This window comes from Cotesia glomerata, linkage group LG6 (assembly GCF_020080835.1).
Source record: "Cotesia glomerata isolate CgM1 linkage group LG6, MPM_Cglom_v2.3, whole genome shotgun sequence".
Lineage (NCBI taxonomy): Eukaryota > Metazoa > Arthropoda > Insecta > Hymenoptera > Braconidae > Cotesia > Cotesia glomerata.
The window spans coordinates 9,841,647-9,864,054 of NC_058163.1; the positions used below are offsets into that span (position 1 = coordinate 9,841,647).

Sequence of the window (22,408 nt, forward strand, 5' to 3'; positions counted from 1 at the left end):
CAAATATGTTATTGTTTTGTATACTAGTTGCCACCACTTTGTTTTACATTTTTCTTGACAGGTGGCGTCAAGTCCATCTTTCGGGTATACACTTTTTGTCCTAAACGCTAGGTAATTTCAATCTGAGAATGTACCAACTGTAAATTGTTGCCGCTATGACTTAAAGTCGAATGATTATTGTAACAACTGTATTTGTTTCGAATTGATGTTTAAAACAGGTTTGTTAAGTGACATCCGAATTTTGTATTGAATTAGTTTGATACTAATGATTGCTTATGATACTGTTTTGATGAAGCGAAATAATATTAAACGATATGAAGTTTGAAACAATTATAAATCTCAGCATTGTAATTTAAAAACAAATGATATTAATGCTTTATGCTAAATTTTTCTTTTTTACTTCGAATCACTATGGAAAAGATTTATTGGTATATCAAACCAGTCATAATTTATTATATAAGAAATTTATGATTTATGTCAATAGAGTTCATATGTTTGAGAACCGTTGATAAACGGAGTCCGCCGAATTTTAATCTATGGGTATTTAAGTTTATGATAATTTTAGATCAACGACTAAATGTTGCTACAGATATTGGTGCTGTAGAAAGTTGGAGCCAGTGTAAGTTCATGCCCGTCGAGTTATATAGCAAGTGTATATTATATTATGTGTATATTATATCCAAGTATGCAGCAGTACCAACCTTAGTCATTTTAATGTCTCCGACGTTTAGGTAGATTTTGTATGGTAACTGAAATATAGGAATGGCAACTGTAATTTTGAAATGATCCAATAGAGGGATTGCAAGGTATATAAATTGAAAGAAAATCCACTCTTATAATTTAGATGAAAAATATGAAAATATACACAATTAGACAAACTATTCGTAACGTGATTGGTCAAATATATCATAAGTATGAAAATATAGATAATTCCATACTAAATTCACACGCGCGCTTGCGCGCGCAACGTATACTAGTATATTTTATAAAGGATAAAACTTAATAAAGAATAATTAAAATATTAATTATTATATTATAAAAAGTTTTATTATAAAATTATATGTTCCAATTTTAAATAACGTATAAAAAATGAATAAATATTAATTCAATAATTGATAATTAAAGGAATGAATTTATTTAATGTTTATTTTATTGATGTCGAGGAAATTAAATTCACATGATAAAATTGTTTATTTAATTATTCCAAATGAATGTGATTTCTATAATAAATTATTTATTTCTGGTAATTATATTTAAAAAAAGTAAATTACAGTTGAATAAATTATTCAATTAATAAAATTGTAAAATTTAAATCTATTGATATGGTGGTGGTGGTCTATAATTGATAGTAAAAAAAAAAATGATAATATTTTTTAATTTTTGGAAACTGATTTATTATCTATTAAATACGAAAAGATTTTAAAATTTAATATCTATTCAATTATTATGCATTTATGTAAGTATTTGTATAAAAATTAATCATCAATGCTTAACGATTTATTTTTTTAAAACATAATTCTAATAGGCTGAGTTAAGGTAGGTTTTAATTCATTATAAATGATTTTATTTATTTATTTATTTATTTATTATTATTATTATTACAAGTATTATCATTTTATTTTCGTCTTATTGCCGACTTAAATCTTATAATTATTCATTTATGCGTGCTATTTAAGTAATATTAACTATTATATTATATGTATTATTCACTCTTTATAATTAAATATTATTATTGTAGTAGTAATGATGTAGACGATTATTTTTGTTCTATGCAATAAGTAAATTTGTAAATATTTACATTTCAGAGTATTAAAAATCGCTACTCGTAATTACTTTTATTTATTTATTTTTTTTTTATTCCAAAAATTATTCAAGTGCACTTGTCATGACATGTCAGTAAATAAACGCGGGCAATAAATAAATATTAATGTCAAAGGATTCAAATTAAAAAAATTATCCAACTGAACATCATTATTAATTTCAATAATAGTTATTTAATTTTTATGTATAAACAATTAAAAAAAAAATAATTCAATTTTAATCACATTATTTATTAAATTTTACCATTAAAGATATTACTTTCCAATAAAATATCATATTATCTGAACTGATTATTTTTGACATGACATTTAATAATATTTCAATTGGTGAAATTCAATAACTATAAATACATTTTAATTTACAAAAATCTGATTATTTCATTTAAAATAATTAAATTAATTATTAATATTAATATTCATTTATTGAATTAAATCATCAATTCAATGGCATGGAGATCGTCGTTGAATTGAAGTTATTGTAAATACAATTTATTCATGTAAATTATTTATGAAAAAAAAAAAAAAAAAAAAGAAAATATTCAATCAATTAATTTATAGTAACGCATTACTAACTTTTACAGCCAAATAGTGATTTATTGTAACAAAAGAAACATTTTTTGTAAGCTGCAATAAATAACTATCTGATCGTGTCAAATAATCAACAAATAAAATTAACCAGATATTTTTTATAACACATGCATCCATGCTTTCAAAATTTGGTACAATTTTTTAGACATTCAGTGCACGAACGTCAGAATTTTTTTTTTTTTTTTTTTATAATAAATCGATGCTATATACAAGATCAACATTTATAATATAATGTATTAAAATTTTTTTTTTGTTATTATTTTTATAAATTTAAATTATAAATTTTCGTGAATTTGTTTAGACTTGAAAATTGTGATTGTTAATTTCTTTTTATTTTATGATTATAATTATGTTTTTTTCGATTCATTCATTCAGATCTGCGAACCAAAAAAAATTCAATTTATATAAGATAGTTTCTTAATGACACTAAACAGTTTTATACAATTCATTAGCAAAGTTATAATTTAGACTTGTATTAATAACTGATTGCAATGAATAAAAAATAAAGATAAAATTACAATTAAAATTTTTACCTGTAAAAATATCACCGCAAAGGAATCATTGTTATTTTGTCTCCATTATAAAACTCCAATGTTAACGTTTTATTTTATTTATAACTCTGAAATTAAAAATAAATAATTATACAAACTAATCATATCATTGACAATAAGTCTGAATAAATATCGAAGATGTTTTTTGTTATTTTATTCTATAGTTTTTCATTAAGTTTTTATAATTTTGTTGAAAAACAACAATTAATAAAAATTTCTCAATTCATAAAATTATGAAAACTTTAAAAATCAACATTTCGAAGTATAATATAGAATAAGATTAAAACCGTATTGAAAAGTTCCCCATAAGTTAATTCATATTTTTTCTGTTTAAAATTTAGAAAATATTTTTCATATACCTTAATAAAATTTTTAAATTTCAAGTTTTTTAAACATTACTTTGAGATTTTCTGACCTATTATTTATTGTCTCTCTGTACCATTTCTTGTCCTTAGAAACAGCGTCGAGTTCCTTTAAGTTAATCAAAATTTAGTGACAGAATCAAAAAATTTTTCATTTTTAAAAATATTTACTAAAGTAAGTCTTAAATTTTCAAAGAACCAAAAAATTTAGAAATGCTAATCTTTTCATGTGGTTCTGAGCTCCAAAATATCATGTTGTTAAAAATTTGGTTTTTAAAATTTAATATCAATAGTTTATATTGCAATACTAAAACATTATAGTATAGCCTTAATAACTACTCATTATTGGTAACTTACTTATCATAAAAATATAATTATCTTTTATATTATATTCATCTTTTATCATCTCGCGGAAATTAGTTGTGGCTAAAGAACAAGTGATAAAGCGTCTTGTATTTTTAATAACAATAACAGTGGTTCAGGAAGAAGAGCTAAAGATAGTCCATCGGGTACCATTATTGAACCACCATTCAATTCAGCTGCTATGGCGCTCATCTGTTAATTAAATATAGATATAAATTACCGCTATCCTGTGATTCAATTCTATATACAATAATTTTATATACAAGAATTTATAAAATTACTTACAAATGTAGCTGTCTCTTGCACTTAAGAACCACGTACACATAACAAATAGTGTTGGCGTGTAGAAAATTTTAACAGGAGCAGCAAATAATGAATACATCTGTCAATAAGTTTAGTGTAGCCTAGCAAAATGAAGCAAAATTTTTTGTTTGATCATTACCGCAAAAAATTATACTAATTCAATACGGATTCCTGAAAATAATAGTACCTAGTTTGAATAATGTATATTTATTTATCATAATATGTTTTTTCTTCTAGACCGTAATTTAAATGTAATAAAAAATGGTTATCATTTAGGATTAGACGTTGTAGTAAATTTTGATGCTGATTTTTTTTTTATTTTATTTCATGATTATCTAGTTATATACAAGTTTTACCTATATCGGTTATGTTTAGCATGAATATCAAGATTCAAAAATGAACGGAGATGAGACATATAAAAATTTGAAAATTATTGTTTTTTCATTATTAGTTAAATATCTGCCTCCCCGACTTGAATCTTAGCTAAAATTACACAAATGAGATCAAAGAGGTATACCCACGTCGAAACTATTAAGAAAAAATATTAAATATTTATTTTAAATAGCTACTGACACCGTTTTAGCTAAGATTCAAGTATGAAGGGTTGTTATTCACTAAATAATAAATATACATTTGAATAGTTCTTGAATTTTTATATAAAGTGTTATCTCTATCTATTTTTTTTTACACGCTTTTTATTAGCTTCACTTGTATGTCAGTTTGTCAGTTTGTCAGTTTGTCAGTTTGTCAGTTTGTCAGTTTGTCAGTTTGTCAGTTTGTCAGTTTGTCAGTATGTAACTCTCCTTCGCATAAAGAGACTACCATAATGATATTATTTAAATTTTGATTATTATCAACCTAGAACCCAGGTGATGACCTTCCTAGTCATCCTCTGATGACCATCCCGAAGTTATATCTCGAAACCAGGTGTTTTCCTCCGTAGGTTTTCATCGGGAATGGCACAGATAAACCCGTACATCAACCCGGAATCCTCTGATGACCATCCCAAAGTTATATTTCGAAACCAGGTGTTTTCCTCCGTAGGTTTTCATCGGGAATGGCACAGATAAACCCGTACATCAACCCGGAATCCTCTGATGACCATCCCGAAGTTATATTTCGAAACCAGGTGTTTTCCTCCGTAGGTTTTCATCGGGAATGGCACAGATAAACCCGTACATCAACCCGGAATCCTCTGATGACCATCCCGAAGTTATATTTCGAAACCAGGTGTTTTCCTCCGTAGGTTTTTTACACGCTTTATATTAGCTTCACTTGTATGTCAGTTTGTCAGTATGTAACTCTCCGTGGGTAATTTGCGCGCCTGAATATTTTTGATAATCAACAAATAATAGTTTAAAAACTAAAAAATCACGCTTTTATAAATAAACCAAACTAAAAGTAAAAATAAATAATAGTTTAAAAACTAAAAACACGATTTTTATAGAAAACCAAACTAAAAAATAGAAAATAAATTTTAATAAATTTAAATTAAGAATAGTGTTAAAAATTTCAATAAATATAAATTAATAATAGTGTAAATAAAAAAATGTATTTTAATTTATAAAAAGCGTGGGGTGCATGGTGTCAATAGTTATAAATATTTTATTGACAGATATGAGTAGAGTGATTATCATTTTGATATCTTAAAAAGCACCCCACGCTTTTTTTAAAATAAAATACATTTTTTTATTTACACTATTATTAATTTATATTTATTGAAATTTTTAACACTATTCTTAATTTAAATTTATTAAAATTTATTTTCTATTTTTTAGTTTGGTTTTCTATAAAAAGCGTGTTTTTAGTTTTTTTAAACTATTATTTTTTTTTACACGCTTTTTATTAGCTTCACTTGTATGTCAGTTTGTCAGTTTGTCAGTTTGTCAGTTTGTCAGTTTGTCAGTTTGTCAGTTTGTCAGTATGTAACTCTCCTTCGCATAAAGAGACTACCATAATGATATTATTTAAATTTTGATTATTATCAACCTAGAACCCAGGTGATGACCTTCCTAGTCATCCTCTGATGACCATCCCGAAGTTATATCTCGAAACCAGGTGTTTTCCTCCGTAGGTTTTCATCGGGAATGGCACAGATAAACCCGTACATCAACCCGGAATCCTCTGATGACCATCCCGAAGTTATATCTCGAAACCAGGTGTTTTCCTCCGTAGGTTTTCATCGGGAATGGCACAGATAAACCCGTACATCAACCCGGAATCCTCTGATGACCATCCCGAAGTTATATCTCGAAACCAGGTGTTTTCCTCCGTAGGTTTTCATCGGGAATGGCACAGATAAACCCGTACATCAACCCGGAATCCTCTGATGACCATCCCGAAGTTATATCTCGAAACCAGGTGTTTTCCTCCGTAGGTTTTCATCGGGAATGGCACAGATAAACCCGTACATCAACCCGGAATCCTCTGATGACCATCCCGAAGTTATATCTCGAAACCAGGTGTTTTCTTCCGTAGGTTTTCATCGGGAATGGCACAGATAAACCCGTACATCAACCCGGAATCCTCTGATGACCATCCCGAAGTTATATCTCGAAACCAGGTGTTTTCCTCCGTAGGTTTTCATCGGGAATGGCACAGATAAACCCGTACATCAACCCGGAATCCTCTGATGACCATCCCGAAGTTATATCTCGAAACCAGGTGTTTTCCTCCGTAGGTTTTCATCGGGAATGGCACAGATAAACCCGTACATCAACCCGGAATCCTCTGATGACCATCCCGAAGTTATATTTCGAAACCAGGTGTTTTCCTCCGTAGGTTTTCATCAGGAATGGCACAGATAAACCCGTACATCAACCCGGAATCCTCTGATGACCATCCCGAAGTTATATCTCGAAACCAGGTGTTTTCCTCCGTAGGTTTTCATCGGGAATGGCACAGATAAACCCGTACATCAACCCGGAATCCTCTGATGACCATCCCGAAGTTATATCTCGAAACCAGGTGTTTTCCTCCGTAGGTTTTCATCGGGAATGGCACAGATAAACCCGTACATCAACCCGGAATCCTCTGATGACCATCCCGAAGTTATATCTCGAAACCAGGTGTTTTCCTCCGTAGGTTTTCATCGGGAATGGCACAGATAAACCCGTACATCAACCCGGAATCCTCTGATGACCATCCCGAAGTTATATTTCGAAACCAGGTGTTTTCCTCCGTAGGTTTTCATCGGGAATGGCACAGATAAACCCGTACATCAACCCGGAATCCTCTGATGACCATCCCGAAGTTATATCTCGAAACCAGGTGTTTTCTTCCGTAGGTTTTCATCGGGAATGGCACAGATAAACCCGTACATCAACCCGGAATCCTCTGATGACCATCCCGAAGTTATATCTCGAAACCAGGTGTTTTCCTCCGTAGGTTTTCATCGGGAATGGCACAGATAAACCCGTACATCAACCCGGAATCCTCTGATGACCATCCCGAAGTTATATCTCGAAACCAGGTGTTTTCTTCCGTAGGTTTTCATCGGGAATGGCACAGATAAACCCGTACATCAACCCGGAATCCTCTGATGACCATCCCGAAGTTATATCTCGAAACCAGGTGTTTTCCTCCGTAGGTTTTCATCGGGAATGGCACAGATAAACCCGTACATCAACCCGGAATCCTCTGATGACCATCCCGAAGTTATATTTCGAAACCAGGTGTTTTCTTCCGTAGGTTTTCATCGGGAATGGCACAGATAAACCCGTACATCAACCCGGAATCCTCTGATGACCATCCCGAAGTTATATCTCGAAACCAGGTGTTTTCCTCCGTAGGTTTTCATCGGGAATGGCACAGATAAACCCGTACATCAACCCGGAATCCTCTGATGACCATCCCGAAGTTATATCTCGAAACCAGGTGTTTTCTTCCGTAGGTTTTCATCGGGAATGGCACAGATAAACCCGTACATCAACCCGGAATCCTCTGATGACCATCCCGAAGTTATATCTCGAAACCAGGTGTTTTCCTCCGTAGGTTTTCATCGGGAATGGCACAGATAAACCCGTACATCAACCCGGAATCCTCTGATGACCATCCCGAAGTTATATCTCGAAACCAGGTGTTTTCCTCCGTAGGTTTTCATCGGGAATGGCACAGATAAACCCGTACATCAACCCGGAATCCTCTGATGACCATCCCGAAGTTATATCTCGAAACCAGGTGTTTTCCTCCGTAGGTTTTCATCGGGAATGGCACAGATAAACCCGTACATCAACCCGGAATCCTCTGATGACCATCCCGAAGTTATATTTCGAAACCAGGTGTTTTCCTCCGTAGGTTTTCATCGGGAATGGCACAGATAAACCCGTACATCAACCCGGAATCCTCTGATGACCATCCCGAAGTTATATCTCGAAACCAGGTGTTTTCCTCCGTAGGTTTTCATCGGGAATGGCACAGATAAACCCGTACATCAACCCGGAATCCTCTGATGACCATCCCGAAGTTATATTTCGAAACCAGGTGTTTTCCTCCGTAGGTTTTCATCGGGAATGGCACAGATAAACCCGTACATCAACCCGGAATCCTCTGATGACCATCCCGAAGTTATATTTCGAAACCAGGTGTTTTCCTCCGTAGGTTTTTTACACGCTTTATATTAGCTTTACTTGTATGTCAGTTTGTCAGTATGTAACTCTCCGTGGGTAATTTGCGCGCCTGAATATTTTTGATAATCAACAAATAATAGTTTAAAAAAACTAAAAATCACGCTTTTATAAATAAAACCAAACTAAAAGTAAAAATAAATAATAGTTTAAAAACTAAAACACGCTTTTTTTATAGAAAACCAAACTAAAAATAGAAAATAAATTTTAATAAATTTAAATTAAGAATAGTGTTAAAATTTCAATAAATATAAATTAATAATAGTGTAAATAAAAATGTATTTTATTTTAAAAAAGCGTGTATGGTGTCAATAGTTATAAATATTTTATTGACAGATATGGTAAGTGATTATCATTTGATATCTTAAAAGCTTTTTTAAAATTTTTGTTTGTTTTTAGTAATATATGGTTTTTTTTAATTTTTAATTTATTAATGCTTCACTTGTATGTCAGTTTGTCAGTTTGTCAGTTTGTCAGTTTGTCAGTATGTAACTCTCCTTCGCATAAAGAGACTACCATAATGATATTATTTAAATTTTGATTATTATCAACCTAGAACTCAGGTGATGACCTTCCTAGTCATCCTCTGATGACCTTCCTAGTCATCCTCTGATGACCATCCCGAAGTTATATCTCGAAACCAGGTGTTTTCCTCCGTAGGTTTTCATCGGGAATGGCACAGATAAACCCGTACATCAACCCGGAATCCTTTGATGACCATCCCGAAGTTATATTTCGAAACCAGGTGTTTTCCTCCGTAGGTTTTCATCGGGAATGGCACATATAAACCCGTACATCAACCCGGAATCCTCTGATGACCATCCCGAAGTTATATCTCGAAACCAGGTGTTTTCCTCCGTAGGTTTTCATCGGGAATGGCACAGATAAACCCGTACATCAACCCGGAATCCTCTGATGACCATCCCGAAGTTATATCTCGAAACCAGGTGTTTTCCTCCGTAGGTTTTCATCGGGAATGGCACAGATAAACCCGTACATCAACCCGGAATCCTCTGATGACCATCCCGAAGTTATATCTCGAAACCAGGTGTTTTCCTCCGTAGGTTTTCATCGGGAATGGCACAGATAAACCCGTACATCAACCCGGAATCCTCTGATGACCATCCCGAAGTTATATCTCGAAACCAGGTGTTTTCCTCCGTAGGTTTTCATCGGGAATGGCACAGATAAACCCGTACATCAACCCGGAATCCTCTGATGACCATCCCGAAGTTATATCTCGAAACCAGGTGTTTTCCTCCGTAGGTTTTCATCGGGAATGGCACAGATAAACCCGTACATCAACCCGGAATCCTCTGATGACCATCCCGAAGTTATATCTCGGAACCAGGTGTTTTCTTCCGTAGGTTTTCATCGGGAATGGCACAGATAAACCCGTACATCAACCCGGAATCCTCTGATGACCATCCCGAAGTTATATCTCGAAACCAGGTGTTTTCCTCCGTAGGTTTTCATCGGGAATGGCACAGATAAACCCGTTCATCAACCCGGAATCCTCTGATGACCATCCCGAAGTTATATCTCGAAACCAGGTGTTTTCCTCCGTAGGTTTTCATCGGGAATGGCACAGATAAACCCGTACATCAACCCGGAATCCTCTGATGACCATCCCGAAGTTATATTTCGAAACCAGGTGTTTTCCTCCGTAGGTTTTTTACACGCTTTATATTAGCTTCACTTGTATGTCAGTTTGTTTGTCAGTTTGTCAGTATGTCAGTAACTCTCCGTGGGTAATCTGCGCGCCTGCGACCTTCCTTGATTCTGGTAGCCGTTTCTCAGGCTCGCTCTCCGAAATCGAACTCTGATTCCCCGTATTTATAATATTTATAAATAATTATTTTTTATTAGCTTCACTTGTATGTCAGTATGTCAGTATGTCAGTATGTAACTCTCCGTGGGTAATTTGCGCGCCTGAATATTTTTGATAATCAACAAATAATAGTTTAAAAAAACTAAAAAATCACGCTTTTATAAATAAACCAAACTAAAAAGTAAAAAATAAATAATAGTTTAAAAAAACTAAAAACACGCTTTTTATAGAAAACCAAACTAAAAAATAGAAAATAAATTTAAATTAAGAATAGTGTTAAAATTTCAATAAATATAAATTAATAATAGTGTAAATAAAAAAATGTATTTTATTTTAAAAAGCGTGGGGTGCTTTTTAAGATATTATCAAAATGATAATCACTCTACTCATATCTGTCAATAAAATATTTATAACTATTGACACCATGCACCTCACGCTTTTTTTAAAATAAAATACATTTTTTTTATTTACACTATTATTAATTTATATTTATTGAAATTTTTAACACTATTCTTAATTTAAATTTATTTTCTATTTTTTAGTTTGGTTTTCTATAAAAAGCGTGTTTTTAGTTTTTTTAAACTATTATTTATTTAATCTTGATATTCATGTTGAACGTAACCAATATACGTGATACCTGTGGCCAAAAATTTAATTTAGAAGGGGTATTGTAAGAGACAATCAAATGTTTTATCCCTTTCACACCAAGTTCTTGACCACATTGATAACCATTTTTTATTATATTTTAATTAATATATTATATTAAAGATATACAATACTATTTACCTATCAAACGAACTTGCAGACCGCCTACTGATGGTACTTGAGTACATACCGGTATATTTCCAACTATGATTTTTAATGCACACCGTATAAATAATACCCAAACATTTCTGAAATAATAAATGTTATAAATTTGGAATCTAATCTAGTAATTAATTCATTTACTGTAATAAAATACTATCTTTACTCAAAACCTCTTTACCATTAATTACCTCTACTCGAAAATAATCAAGCCTTATCAAACATCTCTTCAGAAAATTTTCATTAAAGACAAATACTATTAAGACATTTTTTCCGTGGTAAAAATTTTCGGTAGAGACATTTTGGAATAGAGAAAGATTAGATAATAGAGTAAAGAGATCACGGAGTAAAGAAATTTTGGAGTAGTCTTGTGAGACCACTTAAAATTATTGAGTAAAGATGGTTAATGTTAGAGACGTTTTGAGTAGGGATGGTATTTTGCATCATTTGCACTCATATAATGATTTATCTAAAGCTAATAATAAGAATAAGCTTATCAGTACCTGAAAGTTTTCAATATAATCCAACCTTGAAACTGATACCAGATATAGGGTGCATACATAATTTTACAATGTGCAATTGTTGGAATAGTTGAAAATGGAGCACGACTAATCAACAGGTTCTTCCTTTTGGTCAACAAAACACATATATTCACAGTAATAGCGGTTTTCATTCATGTCCGTGAGGATTGAAACGAAAAAAACGTGGTCTCTGTCTTTCTGTTGAAAATACCCATCCTTTTGTTTGGCAAAACTAGTAAACATATTAATTTATTCTGTTATTAATACTGATCGATATTTTATTTTTTTAGTTGATGTACTTACCCACTCGAAACCTTCGATGAATAATTAATAATCATAATAGCTCATAGTGTTAACTTATTTTTATTTACAGCGATCGTAAGCAACAATTGTAAAATCATCTGCCAATTACGATATCTTGTTAAATTTTGGAGATCCATTTTGTAGGCCGTGAAACATACGGTATTCAACATCCCAAAGTTTAACTTATAACTTGCAGTTTTACGTACTTTACTTATAAGTTTTTAAATATGATCCCGAAATATGATGGAATAACTGACACTGTTGCTGTAGAATTATCACTATAGTAACTGATTTATATTAAAAAAAAAAAGTAATAAAAATGGAGTGATGTTAATATATCTTACAAGAACTCTTGTATAATGGTGATGGACATTACAAATTACAACGTAAACAACGCAAGTTTACATTACACCGTGGGTGCATGCACAACACAGCAATAAGGCTACCACAATATTTTAATCAAGAATATAGGATAATTTACTATTGGACTGTTTTTGTGATCAAAAAATTATCAATAATGAACAAACAAACGATAATGAATAGAAATGAATCAATTTAAAAGACAAAAGTAAAGATATCTAATAAGAAGGGCCAACTTAAGGATGAAAATTTATTTAATTATTTATAAATAATCAAAAAACAAACAATCAATTTCTATGTTCGAACAATCATAAGCAAACAAATAAAAAAAAAAAAAATTAAAAATAAAAAAAAATTTTAAATGAGGCTAAGTTCAGTAAGCCTATTGAAAATATGTCTGAATAAATATCGAAGACGTTATTTTATAATTTTTCATTAAGTTTTTATAATTCTGTTGAAAAACAAGAATTAATAAAAATTTTTCAATTCATGTAAGGCTTACATACTATTTTTCTTGGTGCTGTTGTTGTTATTGTTGTTGTTGTTGTTTTGAGAAGTTATTAATTATAATAAAACATAAAAGTTTATAATGGAGAGCTTTTTAATACGGTTTTATTTTTATCTTATATTATGCTTCGAAATGTTGATTTTTTAAGTTTTCATAATTTTATGAATTGAGAAATTTTTATTAATTCTTGTATATAAAATTATTGTATATAGAATTGAATCACAGGATAGCGGTAATTTATATCTATATTTAATTAACAGATGAGCGCCATAGCAGCTGAATTGAATGGTGGTTCAATAATGGTACCCGATGGACTATCTTTAGCTCTTCTTCCTGAACCACTGTTATTGTTATTAAAAATACAAGACGCTTTATCACTTGTTCTTTAGCCACAACTAATTTCCGCGAGATGATAAAAGATGAATATAATATAAAAGATAATTATATTTTTATGATAAGTAAGTTACCAATAATGAGTAGTTATTAAGGCTATACTATAATGTTTTAGTATTGCAATATAAACTATTGATATTAAATTTTAAAAACCAAATTTTTAACAACATGATATTTTGGAGCTCAGAACCACATGAAAAGATTAGCATTTCTAAATTTTTTGGTTCTTTGAAAATTTAAGACTTACTTTAGTAAATATTTTTAAAAATGAAAAATTTTTTGATTCTGTCACTAAATTTTGATTAACTTAAAGGAACTCGACGCTGTTTCTAAGGACAAGAAATGGTACAGAGAGACAATAAATAATAGGTCAGAAAATCTCAAAGTAATGTTTAAAAAACTTGAAATTTAAAAATTTTATTAAGGTATATGAAAAATATTTTCTAAATTTTAAACAGAAAAAATATGAATTAACTTATGGGGAACTTTTCAATACGGTTTTAATCTTATTCTATATTATACTTCGAAATGTTGATTTTTAAAGTTTTCATAATTTTATGAATTGAGAAATTTTTATTAATTGTTGTTTTTCAACAAAATTATAAAAACTTAATGAAAAACTATAGAATAAAATAACAAAAAACATCTTCGATATTTATTCAGACTTATTGTCAATGATATGATTAGTTTGTATAATTATTTATTTTTAATTTCAGAGTTATAAATAAAATAAAAAACGTTAACATTGGAGTTTTATAATGGAGACAAAATAACAATGATTCCTTTGCGGTGATATTTTTTACAGGTAAAAAATTTTAATTGTAATTTTATCTTTATTTTTAACTTCCCGCTAAAAATCTCAGATTTTCAAAAATCGGGAAGTTATTGTTTTTACCCCGTTTGGCAAAAATCGAGTTTTCATCAGATCTCGACGTTTGAAGGTCACAGGAAGCTTCCCTGACTACCCCCGCGATGTTGTCACTATGTCTGTATGTATGTATGTGTGTGTGTGTGTGTGTGTGTGTGTGTGTGTGTGTGACTATGTGACTCGCTTATAACTTTTGAACGGTTGAACCGATTTCATCGCGGTTGGTGCCATTCGAAAGGGCTACGCTGAACTTAGATTTCCTGAGAATTTGAACCGATTCGGACCGATAGATTTTAAGAAATCTTGAAAAATCTTAAAAAAAATAAGAAAAAAATCATTTTTGAAAGTAGTTTTTTTGGAATATCTTTTAAACGGCTCTATCGATCAACTTCAAAAACTAATCCGCCCTTAAGCTTGAAAAACCACGCCGATCGGCGTCAACCCGATCAAAATCGGTTGATTCGTTCGAGAGATAGCGTGAACGAAAGAAAACCGAAAAAAACCGAAAAAAGTGTTTTTTTCACATAACTTCGTCATTTCTTCTCGGATCGTTTTTGATGATATAGAATAATTTCAGAAATTAAAAAACCGCGTCGATTGCCGCCGAAAACGTGGAAATCGGTTGATTAGTTCGAGAGATATCCTCGACGAAATATTTGGAAATAAGGATTTTTTCAACATAACTTCGACATTTTTTGGAATAACTTTCAAACAGCTCTACCGATCGATTCCAAAAACTAATCAGCTCTTAACATCATAAAACCACGTCGATTGCCACCAAGCTGGTCAAAATCGGTTGATTCGTTCGAGAGATATCGTGAACGAAAGAAAACCGAAAAAAGTGTTTTTTCAGAGTTACTCCGAAATTTCTAGTTTGACCAATTGAAACTTAGAAATTATTTATAAGGCTTAAAAAACTACGTAGAATGCCGCCAACCGCGTAAAAATCGGTTCATTCATTCAAAAGTTATTGCGGTATGAACATTCAAAAAATAGTGTTCCATGAAACTTCTATCAGACTTTTGAGCTCAAAGAGCTCAAAAGCATAGAAAAGGTATCTTTTTGAGCTCGGAGAGCTTAAAACAACACACAGATTGTACTTTTGAGCTCGAAGAGCTCAAAAAAGCGGCCAGGTATTAACGGAATTAGCGGGAAGTTGCAGGGATGGCCTTTAGGGTCAACCGTTTTCCTAATTTTTTTATTCATTGCAATCAGTTATTAATACAAGTCTAAATTATAACTTTGCTAATGAATTGTATAAAACTGTTTAGTGTCATTAAGAAACTATCTTATATAAATTGAATTTTTTTTTGGTTCGCAGATCTGAATGAATGAATCGAAAAAAACATAATTATAATCATAAAATAAAAAGAAATTAACAATCACAATTTTCAAGTTTAAACAAATTCACGAAAATTTATAATTTAAATTTATAAAAATAATAAAAAAAAAAAAATTTTAATACATTATATTATAAATGTTGATCTTGTATATAGCATCGATTTATTATAAAAAAAAAAAAAAAAAAAAAATTCTGACGTTCGTGCACTGAATGTCTAAAAAATTGTACCAAATTTTGAAAGCATGGATGCATGTGTTATAAAAAATATCTGGTTAATTTTATTTGTTGATTATTTGACACGATCAGATAGTTATTTATTGCAGCTTACAAAAAATGTTTCTTTTGTTACAATAAATCACTATTTGGCTGTAAAAGTTAGTAATGCGTTACTATAAATTAATTGATTGAATATTTTCTTTTTTTTTTTTTTTTTTTCATAAATAATTTACATGAATAAATTGTATTTACAATAACTTCAATTCAACGACGATCTCCATGCCATTGAATTGATGATTTAATTCAATAAATGAATATTAATGTTACGTGTGAGTCTACACCTGGTTATTTACCTGTCACGTAAACAGACCTCCGGACTAGCTCAGCGTCTCACTGAAAAATATTTAGATGTTGATAAAAGGGTGGGTCGCGCAGTGAATGAAGAATACTCATGAATTACGGTACTAATTGTTTATTGGGCGTCCCCAAGGCATGGGAGTTGCCCGAAATGGCCCTGAGAGTCTCTTTTACAAACTTATTCTATTTATGAAAGCAAATCTAATCCAGTACAATAATCCATTTGATGCAATACTTTTGATTCTATAACTGAGAGAGAGATGGGACAGCAACGAGAATGAGAGTCTTAGGAGACAATTAATCACGATGCAAGACAACTCGGACTCGACATAGATTCGGACAGACTAAACGACTGACTGATTACAAGAGGCCGCTCCTCCTGAAGGTCCCAGGTTTATGTAACCTCGGTCGCGGATGCCGCCAAACACCTGTATCACTGCGCGGAACTTGTATTATTCCGCGGTTGAACTCAGATTATTCCGCCCTGAGGAACTAGGTGGTTATTGTCAAGTTCCCTAGTCAGCAGAAAATGGTATCAAGGCGCCGAAAGCGGTTCCCTGTGCTAGAGTACCTGTTCGCTCGGTTCCCATGAGAAAGCGTCTCCTCAGCAACACGTGCAAGCAGCGATTCTCGGTAACCAGAGTCAGGCTAGAAATACAACGGAAATTCGGTGTCTAATTCAGGTGGGCAAGTTGGCCCATCGATTTATAGAAAATATATATAGAATATCATAATATTGACGGGAGGGTAGGCCCACCCGTCACATGCTCCCCCGGCTAAAAAAAGAAAGCCATTCTCCTGAATGGTATTAGGAATCTATTACCTTGAAGTCCCGATTTATTTAACGCGTTTTTTTTCTCATCTAAATTGCTGTACCACCCTCTTGCTCAGACTAAATAATTGGAACCCTAAGAGACTTCTCTACATTCTAGAATAATAATGAATATATATATATAATAGTGAATATATAGGCAATAATGAATATATGCTAACATGCATGTTGATTACAATACTTATGTCCCGACAATATAACGGTTTTGCGAAGATCTCTGGTAATGTCTCCTTCCTGATTGGTTCTTGTGTCCTTGGATAGTGTTAATATGATCCTCTTAGGGTGGTCCTAGATGGTCCCTGTAACAAAAAAAAGGTAGGTGGGATTTCGGGAGTGTGTTGAAAGGATTAATAGGATTCCAGATCTTCAATTAAAAGCGCATTGCCCTGTAGTCCCAGCTGTCGACGACCGTTGTTGTCTGCTTACTCCTCGAGTTGATCCTCTTGGGTCGATCGGTCATCTCAATGACCTCCGAGTTGCTGATCCTGGTTCCTGATCGGGAGGCTTTGTCGCTGATTTCCATGATGACTTCCATCGGTTGACTGGATTCCGGGATAGCATCTTCCACCTCACAATATGGGTTATCTCTTCCAACATCCTCACTGGTGTCGTTTTTCGTTAGATTACGTCTCTTCATTACACGCCATACTAGGTCACAAAGTACAGTCGCACTTAAAAGTGCTATAGCAGCGCAGATGTATACTAATGGAGATCTTGTTCCGTAGGACGCCGAATGCACAGTCTGATTCAACCCTTTTTGCTTGATAGCTCTCCAGATTCGATGAAATTTTATACCTTCCGGAAGTTGTACTTCATTTTCTTCGCTGATTTCTTTTAGAACGTGGGTTAGATCCACTTGCATTTCCTTGGAAAATTTTTCTAATTCCTCATCTATCCTTGGCCAGGTTAAAACTTCCTCGGATATTTTCGTAGCGATCGTTATTTCCTGTGTGGTTGTGAATATCCTTTTTCCTGCCATTCCTTCGCAACCAGGAGCCATCCAAACTACTCCCGTTCCGCGCACTTCCAATTCTAATGATTTATTCGCTTGACACTTGCCCTTTACTATGTCAGCTTCCTGGGTTGTAAACAACCATGCATTTATTCCCATTAATTTTGTCCAAATTGTTTCCTTAATCTTCACGACTCTTAAATCACAACTTCGTAGATCAATATCTCGTGACTTCTTCCACAGTGCCACTTCACATTCTTCCGTCCCATCGGTTGTCTTTGCGGTTGCCGTCTGCATAGCCAAAAATCGTCCTTTTATCACCTGGCATGATCTTATTTCTTCCTGTGTCAGCGGAATATATCCCTGATCGTTGATCGCCGTAAAGGGGGTAGTAGGCTTGACAATCGAGCCAAATCCTGGTGCTGAGATGATCTGTGTCGGGGAAAGGATAATGCCTAATTAGTCTGTAACTTGTTCTCTGTATTAATGGAATTACGTATTTGTAAATTATTTGCTGATGAAAAATTATCACTTCGATGTCTATGATTCCCAGCAATAACCTTATGCCGTCGTTGCTTGTTCCCGTCAGTAGATCTGAGTTACTATTTTCTTCTAAAATCTCTTCTAATCCTTGTTTTATAACAGTTGGCGAATATACGTCACGAATTGCTTGACCTTCGTATGCCGCTAGAGCGACAAAAAATGCTGTAGCGGTGATTTTGTCCATTAGTATAATTTCAGCATCTATTTCCTCCCAGGTGGTTCCGTTTCCTATTTTTAGACCTCCTTGATTGGGGTTGATAATCCATTCGCCCTTTTCTGTTCTTCTTATCTTTTCTCCATTTTCCTTGATTTTAAAGATTTCTTGATGGTATTGTAGGGTTTCAGCGGTGGTAAATGCTTCCCGTATACTGCAGCGGTGGATGCTATCGCGCATTCGGGTCTTCATTCGTCTGATCTGTTCTCTCCATTCCCTGTATTGGCTGCTCGATTCTTCTTTCGCTACCTCGTTTATCTTCTCTTCCAAAATTCCGATTTTCCTTTCCTCGTCCTCGATGTTCATAAAGGTTATAATTGTTTTGTTGCGGGCGAATGGCCGATATTCTCCTATATCCTCTGAGTACAATCCCTCCTGTTGTCCAAAGCGATGACCCTAGACAAGGATCCCCGAGTTGGCTCCATCAAGGCACTGGAATAATAATAAACATAAACAACTCACACCCTTTCCCCGTTTTTTTTTTTTTTTTTTTTGTGTTACGATTATGCATATTTGTGTGTATATGTGTATGTATTGTGGCTTAATGCTAAAGTAAATATCTTTCTTTTAGAATCGCGACTCTTCTTCCCTGGTTTCCTCCAGATTTCCTTTTTGTCGCCTCGTTTTTTCTTCCTCGTTGTTTCTCAGAGGCTCCTTTGCTAGATGCAACAATAAGTGAGTTATGGAAGATAATATTGCTCCTAGCAGATATAGACTCCAACCGTAGGCTCTGTGTAGCGTATATCCATGAACTGCCGTATCGATTATTATCTTTAAGAATTTTAATACCATGATTACTCCGATTACTCCAGCACTAGCTGTGCCAAATACCAAGAATCCTCCCCAAAATTTCTCCCACTGTTTTTTCGCGAAATTTTCGATGTCTGCCTCGTCAATGAACTTTGCCATGGATATTCCCGAATTTCCTGAAATTGTCCTTCCGGTGGCTCCTCTTACTATGGTGTTTATTGTTACCGGTGTTTCTACTGGTAGCATAATTCTGTTTCTTAATTTTTTAAGATCTATTTCCGTGTATATTCCACTCGTTGCCAGATGTTTCAGATCTTCATAACTCCAAGTTGGTGTCGTTAATGGGCTCAAGGTTTGTGGTCTGACAGTATCTTCGAAGTCGGGTTTCATTGTAATCCATGCTCCGTCTATTTCATATCCTACTGCCAACAGCTGATTACAATCCACCATCGTTCCCTCTTTGATCAGCATCCTAGACTTTGGAGTTAGAAACCAACTCTCATTTCTATATTTTACCGGTAGTTCTTGGTAACAGTCCTGTGTCTTCCTTAATGTCACTTCCACAGCTACGCATTTTATTAAATATATTATTTCTCCGGCGAGACTAGCGTAATATCCTGGGCCCTTCATTATAGCGTAGGCAAACTCTTCTGGTTTAAGTCCCGAAAACATGAGTGCATTGGAAATTACTTGCCTCTCTACTTCACATTTGTGTAGCAATATGTCTCTGTATAGAGCTTTCATTTGACGTTTGATATGTTTTCTACGTATATAAATTTTGAATTTATGTATGTGAAGATATCTAAATCGTGCGTTGCGATTGGTCGCGTTCTCGCTCCGTGTTCTCCTGGTTTTAATATCCTGATTAACAATTTCGGGTGTTCTGTTTGAATTAATTTGTAACCACAAACTTCTTTTTCCATTTTCTTTGACAGGGCGAAGGTCGTCTCCTCTGTGTTTAGAGTATAAATTTCTGGTTCTCCTGGTTCACCCGATAGAATCAATCCCGGACCCTCATATAGTGTGAGATGGTTGGCTGTACAAGAATCATCCCTGATGACTTCCCAAAACACATAATTCCCTGATTGGTCGATACACTCTCCTTCTGCCCAGTCGCATCTTGATCCGCTTCCTAAAATTATTTTATTACTGGCTCGTTCAATAGTCACATAATAGTTCTTGATTGTAATTTTTACGGTCGCCTCCACGATAACTCCGTCCCATGTGCCAAATGGATCGCTGTATGAAACTCCCGTGCATTTTCCATCCACTGTTGTTTTTCCTGCTAGCATTATAGTCCGAAAATCAGTACTATTCCTTTTTACTCCTTCTATAAATCCTGAATCGCCCATCCTTAAGCTTCCATCTTCTTGTAATTTTTTACATTGTCTATAATCAAGCTCATAAATGTACTCTTGTCTTCCGTTCGTTACCGCGAAAGTGTGATACCAATATCCGCAATACGTTATCACTCGATTCACTTCTACTCTACACTCCCGCACTTCCGTATTTTTGAATTCAGCTAGTTGCAGTAATTGTAAAGTTACAGCTTCTTCTCTCGGGTTCCTGAGAGGGATGTTGCACTCTCCTACCGCGACCGCTGATATCGTTGTCACGTTCATTGAAATTCCTCCACAGTCATATCCTATTAATGCCTGTGTTGTCTGGATGATCAGCAGCATCACTAGTAATAATCTTTTTATTGCTTTACTCATTCTGCAAAAATTTTATGGCATTAATTTATAACTATTTATCTGTATATTTTTTTTGGATCGACAGGATTTACTTTCATCTGTATTTTATTTGGTGAACAATATCATTGGGCATGAAACGACAATTACTTAATTAACTATTCTTAAAATTACTAGTTATGAAAAAAACATTTTGATCTACCAATTATTATTATTATCTTAATATAATATATTATATCCTAATCGTTTTTCAACGACTGAGTACGTATCCTACCGTAGATTTATTCCCCATGAAATATGAGAACACAAGGATAGAGTTATTCTTTTCTCATCTGTATCGCTTCTCCAGACGTGCTGACAGTGCTTTTCTAAGTACGTTATCTATGCTGGACCCCATGGTCTTAGTTATAATAACTTAATTAGAATACTTATTCCGCTCCGAGTGATCACACCTCTACCAGAGAAAAAAAAATTTTCAATTACAATTGTCATTTACATCTTAAAAAGATTATTATAATTTTACAGTGGTGAATTTCGATAAAAAAAAATGAATATTCATTGAACTATATCTTATGAAGTGTAGTTAAGTTCATTAAGTGACACGAGATTTATTTTCCATGGGTGTGTTTAAGTGATAAAAGGTGATATACGAAGAAAAATTCACTTTATGCTTATTTGTGTCGTGATTTAGTGACCATACAGGGTGTCCCAAAAGTCACGGACGCCATTGTAGCATCTGATGAAAAAAATAATTCTAAGACGTAAAGTCCTTAGCCATTTTTCAATTAACCGCATAGATAATTAATTATTAATTAAAAATAACGTTTCTTTATTTGTTAGAGAGAGAGCGCGTGTCCAGTAAAGTATGTGCCAAACAAAGACACAACTAACTATATGACTAACTAGTTTCTATAGCTAACGTAGTCACACATATTTACTTACACATTCACACGTGCAAGCATCTTCGTTGGAACGCACTTGACTTGACACTAGAGCTCTCTCTCTAATGCATAAAAGGACGTTATTTTAATTAATAATTAATTATCTATGCGTCTGATTAAAAAATGGCTAAGGACTTTTCGTCTCAGAATTATTTTGTTTATCAGATGCTACAATGGCGTCCGTTTTTTCTGGGACACCCTGTATACTTTTTGAATTTCTGCGGATTGTTTCGCATAATGGGTGAGTCTAATATATTCTAGACAAGAGTTTATTAAGAACAACAAAAAGGGTGAAAATTTCGTTACTCTTTTCGTGTATTTTTTTAGCGTCACGTCGCTCCGTTGCGGATTTCGAAGATGATGACGGATG

At 33.3% G+C, this 22,408-nt stretch overlaps 2 long non-coding RNA genes across 9 annotated transcripts; one reads left to right on the forward strand and one right to left on the reverse strand.

Moving 5' to 3' along the window:
- Positions 1–2,961: 2,961 nt before the first annotated feature.
- LOC123267131 lies at positions 2,962–13,346 on the reverse strand. 8 transcript variants are annotated; one of them, XR_006509968.1, is made up of 6 exons: positions 12,072–12,582; positions 11,751–12,000; positions 11,230–11,336; positions 3,970–4,158; positions 3,679–3,876; positions 2,962–3,027 (listed from the first exon to the last, which is right to left on the reverse strand). It is a non-coding gene; the product is annotated as an uncharacterized LOC123267131 (long non-coding RNA). The 8 variants fall into 8 exon arrangements; XR_006509974.1 differs by lacking the exon at positions 2,962–3,027 and adding an exon at positions 13,246–13,346 and having other exon boundaries at positions 3,235–3,876; positions 12,072–12,335; XR_006509972.1 differs by lacking the exon at positions 2,962–3,027 and adding an exon at positions 13,246–13,264 and having other exon boundaries at positions 3,235–3,876; positions 12,072–12,358.
- LOC123267132 lies at positions 12,645–15,561 on the forward strand. Its single transcript, XR_006509975.1, has 4 exons — positions 12,645–12,807; positions 13,200–13,397; positions 14,049–14,137; positions 15,522–15,561. It is a non-coding gene; the product is annotated as an uncharacterized LOC123267132 (long non-coding RNA).
- Positions 15,562–22,408: the final 6,847 nt, after the last annotated feature.